This window comes from Euprymna scolopes, chromosome 30 (assembly GCF_053919585.1).
Source record: "Euprymna scolopes isolate OS-2025 chromosome 30, ASM5391958v1, whole genome shotgun sequence".
Lineage (NCBI taxonomy): Eukaryota > Metazoa > Mollusca > Cephalopoda > Sepiida > Sepiolidae > Euprymna > Euprymna scolopes.
The window spans coordinates 97,703,105-97,709,889 of NC_136511.1; the positions used below are offsets into that span (position 1 = coordinate 97,703,105).

The window sequence follows — 6,785 nt, forward strand, 5'->3', positions numbered from 1 at the left end:
AATCTTTAATTTTCTTTAAAATCATTTCATTTTCTATAAAATCTTTTCATTTTCTATAAAATCATTTTATTTTCTATAAAACCATTTTATTTTCTATAAAACTTGTTTATTTTCTATAAAATCATTTCATTTTCTATAAAATCATTTCAATTTCTCTTAAATCATTGTGTGCTTGTTCACGTCGATTACTGTCACGGTCATTTTTGTAAAAAACATTCATAATTTCGGCCACGGTCATTTTTGGTAATAAATAGTCATAAAAAATAATAATTCTCAAAAAACAATTATATTGATTAATAATCGATAAAACATTTAAAAATTTATGTGCATTGTTTATAAGCAAAGAAAATGTTCTGTAAATAAAACATGTGTAATCTTTTTCGCAAGGTGTTTCTCTCTCTTTCTCTCTCTTTCTCTCTTTCTCTCTCTCTCTCTTTCTCTCTCTTTATCTTTCTCTCTATATGTTTCCCTTGCTCTCTGTCTCTCTCTGTCTCTCGCTTTATATCTGGGTGTCAGTCTATCTGCCTCTCTCCCTGTCTCCCTATAAGTCGATTATATTTTGTCTGTGTGTCTTTATGTGTACGTGTGCATTTGTTTACAAAATCTATCGTTCGCTCACTTGTATGGCAAATGTCGAATATTGTGATTACGGCTGTGTGTTGTTGTGTGCAGGAAACAATAACTATAATTGACAACAATGGAAGAATTTAAGTAATATAGTCAGAATAAACAAAATGAAACAGGAAAGGAACCTGTGCTTTAGCGGCCATGTTTTTTTAAACAGAGTGTGTTCGTTTATTCAGTAAGGTAGTTATTATCCAATAGGTTGGTTTAGATATAGCTGCCAATAAGAAGTGCGTGAAGGGAGAAATTATTTTGTGAAAGGGAAATGGAAAGTTAATGCTTTGTATAGGAGTTCATAATCCCGTTAAGAAGGGTGACTGGAGGACATAGTAAGAATGTGTATATATTTTACGGGTGTAGACTGGGAGCAGGAAGGGTACTGTAGCTAGAGAAGGAAAAGTTAGAACTACTTCCTCTGTAGATGACGGTGGTAGTCATGATGCCTATCATAAGATGTAATATAGCTTTTTAATCCAACGAATAATGTGTCTATAACGGCGATCAAAAGTTAGATAAGGCGGCCGATAATAGTTTATGTGGCGTCTATCCTTGCAAATCTACGGTATTTTGGCACAGCGGGAAAAAACTGCGCATCTTTTATATATATAGATGGGGATACAATTCTGCATTAATTATCTATTTATCTATCTAAAGATATCGAAAGTGAATTTAATAGATTCCGTCTAAAATAAGTTAGACTCAAGCAGAATACTGTGAGCGAGACGATATTAATAGAGAGAGACTTTGTAATAGATGCAATTTTTTTGCGAATTTGTAGCAACTGAATCGCCAAGTGAGTCTTACGAAGACTAAACAGCAAATGGTTCTAATTGCTGCCCTCTTTCTTTCTCCACTTCGTTTGGATTCGCTTTCTTCATCACTCCCCAAATGCAAGTAAGTTTCACGGGAAGGTGTTTACTCAAAGTATTTTCAACCAATGAAAATCGTTCCAAACACCAAAGGTTTTTGCGAAAATAGTAAGAAATTCTTAGAACATTGACTAAATAAGTTTTTGCAAAATTATTACAATAAGTTTCCTCTAAAATTCTCAAACCGGCACACATTGAACTAAACTCAAGGTGTCTACTCAACACCCCTTCTATGATCTTTGATTGGAGGAGATGGAACAGGACTCAGTGACTCACATAACAGCATTTTTCATCACTTGTGCACATTCATACACACTAACAAACTACTTATTCACACGAACTAAGAAGAACAAGGTAAACCAACGTACATACATGCACATTGCCACGCTTCCAAATACTCGCATACACATATTACTTACATGCGCATATATTCATATTATGAGTATTTCTAAGCCTTGTGACTATTTGGTGAACTTTTATTACCAAACACATGTTTGCACTATGAACATTTTCGTAATTGAAAATAACTTGTTTTTTTTTTATCTCTTGTGTAAAAATGTTTTGTAATAAAATTTTACTTTTCTCCATTTTTCATTTACAAAACTCCATTTATGTTTTCGGTAGCAGTTACTAACTGGTGACCCTCCTCTTAATGTTTAATTTCTTTCCATTTTAATATGTACGTAGCACGTTTCATATATATCCTTTATTTTCTTGTTTCGCTAAAACACAATTTTATACTCGAATTTACTCTAATTGTTAGTATGGCTATCGTCGTTGTAGGTGGCTTCAACCAAAGCAAGGACCACACCACAAGTTAATTGCATCATTTACAGCATAAAACGAGTAAATTCGGGTATGGTGACAAATTTTATCTCCATTTGTAATTTCTGTTCTGCATGACAGTTGATAGATGACGTTTATAATGTGAAGAAATAATCGAGACCAGAAAACACATTTATCACCATTTTAATTAAGGATATGGGAGTAGTGTGGCACCAGGATTCAGGTTAGAGAACTGTGGGTCAGGTTATGGTTTGGATTAGCAAACCGTGTGTTAGGGTAAGGGTTTGGATTATAAAACTGTGAGATAGGGTTAGGGTTTTTTTTTACTCAGAAATTACCACTTATCAAGACCCGGAGGCCACGCGAGGATAAGGGTTAATGGGTATAAATTAGTAAACATAAATAATGGACATTTTGTAAATTGGATTACTTAGGGTGACGGTTCATCAAAAAATTGTAGTCAGCTGGACAGTAGACAATCGGAATAGAGTTCCACAGGCGTGCAATTCTAAGAAAGAAGCTTTGTTCATGGAATCTACATTTAGATCTAGGCAAAGACTAGGAGTGTGTGAAATTATTGATAGTGGTTTCGGCCAGACGAGTGTTTTTTGTGAAAGTTTGGCGAGGGGGGACTATAGATTGAAGCTCAGATAAGCACTTGCCATGAAAATAACGATAAAGCAGAGACAAGCTCGCAACGTCTCTTCTGTGGGTAAGAGGTTGAAAAGAAAAGAGGGCACCCCTACTAATCTACAAAGTCTATTTTGAACTCTGTCAAGGCAGAATAAGCTGCTCCTGCCCAGATGTGGCAACAGTACTCCATTGTTGGCCGTAACTGGCTTTTATATAGGTAAAGAATTGCATCAGAAGCGAGATATCTACTGGAGCGATAGAAGGATCCCGCCATTTTTCCAGCGACCTTGGCAATGGATTGTATATACGTGTTCTAGGTCAGGAGTAAAGGTCAAGCCCAGAAGCTTGTCAAAACATGAAGCCTTCCCAAGACGAAAGCCATGCATTTCAATTGATGCCAGATTGGTATTAGAGCGTAGATGATGTAGAGATAGAAGCTTGGTTTTAGATGCATTAAAATAACCAGATACCCTTTTCTCTATTGTACCACGTGCTCAAGATCAGAGGAAAGAGAATCAGAGAGAACTATGTCATTTACGGTCTTTGATGTGCTACCATAGATTGTAGTGTCGTCAGCATAAATGTCTACAAATGATGCAAGGGTATGATTTGGAAGATCATTAATGTAGATCAGGAAGAGAGTTGGGCCCGGGATGGACCCGTAAGGGACTCCAGCATTAATACTAAGAGTTTCTGATTTCTGCTCATCAACCACTACTCTTATGAACCTATCAGAGAGAAATGATTTAATAATTGAGAAGACATTTTCAGATATACCATAACTGGGGATCTTGTGAAGTAGACCTTTATGCCATACCTTATCAAAGGCCTTTGATATGTCAAGAGCAATTGCCCTAGAGAGGAAGCCTCCGTCGAGAGATTTACTAATCCTATGAGATATTACTGTAAGCACATCTTCTCTAGATCAAGCAGAACGGAAACCATATTGCACGTCACTAAGGTTGCTGATTGCTTAGGTTTGAATTAGCAAATTGTGGGTGAAGGTCAGGGTTAAGCTTAGCGAACTGTGGATTCAGCATGCTGAGTTCTAGTTCTGTTGAGGATACTGCATCATTTCCATTAATACCATTGAAAAAGGTATGAACCGATATATCATCCATCCAAGTATGGCTTAAATTGTAGGACATATAGGGCATAATTACGGTGACACACCGGTTCCCGTTAGATCACCGAAGTTAAGCACCGTTGAGATTGGTTCGTACTAAAATGGGTGACCATTTTGGAATACCAGGTGCTGTATGTATCTTGGCATTGTTTTCAATCGTCCTGAACTTGTCCTTGTCTTTGAAATCAAGCAATGCTGACCCAAGAGATGCGGAGTTAATGATTAGTAGAGCTGTGACAGCAGCATATTCTTTTCATTGTATTGACTCGTGACTCGTTAATATCTTATATGTTTTTATATAGACTGATGTGGTTCTCGGTTGATTAACTGTCTCTATTGTGTCGAATATATACTCGTGAGTCAAAAGAATGAAAAGAATATGCTGTTGTCACATCTCTAGTGATTAGGCAACACTTACTACATAGTTTAGCGTGAGTCATCCATCACTCCTCCATTAGGTGGTCATTGTCGTTTCAAGGAATGAACATACAGTAAACGCATACGCCTTGCTTATGAATCTGGAAGAAAAAACTCCGAAATGAACCAGTTTTTCCCCTCGTTTTTTTTATTTCCTTTATTTAGAAGTGCGGTTGTGATTGCACAAACCTTGCCTTAGTATGAATTTTTTGCGTAGGCGCACTGACACCTATTGTGTCTTCTAACAAAATGAGACCTTTAAGATGAACTGCAGAGCGTTGATGAATCAATCCTTTTACCAGACCCTTCCTCGTCCCAGTTGGTTTGTGCCCCACCTCACGCGTACAATGGGTGGGAAGTAAATAGTCACTCCTTGGCTAGATGACAGAATGAAAGCACTCGTTGAAAAAAACGTTTTTTTTTTGTATGGTTACAGATTTTTAAAGGTCAAAACAATAACATCGCTGACAACAATGACGTCATTAAATTGACATTCCCCAAAGATAAAGATTATATATAATTCTGGTTCTAAAAACAAAACAAAACAAAAAAAAACAAAAAAATCAAAAGAAAAAAATCTTTAACACGCATATTGAATGGACACGTTTTTGATTCATTCAAGCATCTATATCAAAGACTCCGCCCATGAAGCTTAATTTTGAAATAGAACTTTTAGATGTGTCTACGTACCTGCACATAGATTATATAGTCACCACTTATTACGACCCAAAGGCCACTCGAGGATAAGGGTTAACGAGTGTCGGGTAGCCAGTGAGACAACACTGTGATGATCAGTAATGGTGGGATTTGGGTAGGGTTTAATTATTTAAGAGGACCGCTCAACAAGAACTAATTTACATTAGACTTGAAAAAGACCATGTTATAATTAGTTGGGAAGCAGGACCACATTATTGTGTTGCACAGACAGACAGTTCTAGGAAAGACACGTTGCTCATGGAATTTTCGTTTAGTTTTAGGCACAGACAGAAAATAAGGGAAACTGTTGACAGTTTATGCAGCTTAACAAGTATTTTTTGCGAATGTTTTGCAGGAGGGGGGGCCATATATTGAAGCTCAATCGACCACACCCTTCTTATTCTTAAAAACCTAAGATTGTCGTTATAGGATCCTAATCAACCTTGATTGATCGCTGATAAATTGAATAATCATGAAGTCAACATATAAAAGTAGAATCCCGATGTTTACAGCAATTTGACGCCGATTAAGTGTAGTACATACCAACACAACAAATGCCCACATGTTTGTGCCTTGTATAGGCATGCGCGACAACAAAACTTGGGTTTTTATAAGCGGAAGCCTCGAGGTTGTCAGGAATCTACAGGCGCATGCGCAAGAGAAGGGATTGAGATAGTGGTATAAAAGGCAGGTCGAGTGAGAAGGATGTTGTTGTTGTCATTGGACGTTACAGTGACGCGTGCGTTAGCAGGTGATTAAGAGGCTGTTTTGTGTGTGTCAAGTCGCGCACCTCGGTGAAGATCATATAAATCGTGCACCTCGGTGAAGGTGAAGGTCATAAGCTATTTCGGCCAATCGGCAAAACCCTAACCTATTTTTGTGCTGTATGAGAAAAAAATTAATAAAACGTTAGGGTTTGTATTACTGTACACATAGATTCGAAAAAGTTGTCAAAAACAAATATATAACTAATAACTATTATCAAAGGCAAGATAAGTTACTTTTCTACCGAACTGGATATATTTTTTGCGTTTTTATTCAATGTAACATGTTTATTCAGCTCGAAAAACATGCAGTGTTTACCGATGTATTGGAAAATTCAAAAAATGGATGGCTGATCCCCTACCCCAACAAGCTGGGACCACTCAAGGGTCTGATTCCCTTAATGGCGGTAGTCCAGCATAACAAATCAAAAGTTCGTCCGGTGCTGGACTATCGTGAACTCAATAGATACATTGAGACGTACACTGCCGATGCTGACGTGTGCGCCAGCAAGCTGAGAGAATGGCGCCAGAAGGGCTCCAATGTGTCTATAGTAGACTTGCGGAAGGCTTATTTGCAGGTGCGAGTGGATGAGACATTGTGGCCGTTCCAGACAGTGTGGTTCCGGGATCAGAGATACTGCCTTACTCGGCTTGGCTTTGGGCTGAATATGGCACCGCAAATCATGAAGACCATCGTAAATGCAGTGTTGTTCCAGGAAAAGACCACTGAGGACGCAACATCGGCCTATATTGATGATGTGTACGTCAATGAAGACGTACAATCTGCGTCGCACGTCAGAGAAAAGTTAGCTCAATTCGGGTTGGAGTGCAAGGATCCCGAACGTCTGAGGGATGGAGCACGGGTATTAG

General features: G+C 37.9%; 1 pseudogene; it reads left to right on the forward strand.

Annotated features, from left to right (window-relative positions):
• The first annotated feature begins 4,058 nt into the window (after nucleotides 1-4,058).
• LOC145255063 (5S ribosomal RNA) lies at nucleotides 4,059-4,176 on the forward strand (annotated as a pseudogene).
• Nucleotides 4,177-6,785: the final 2,609 nt, after the last annotated feature.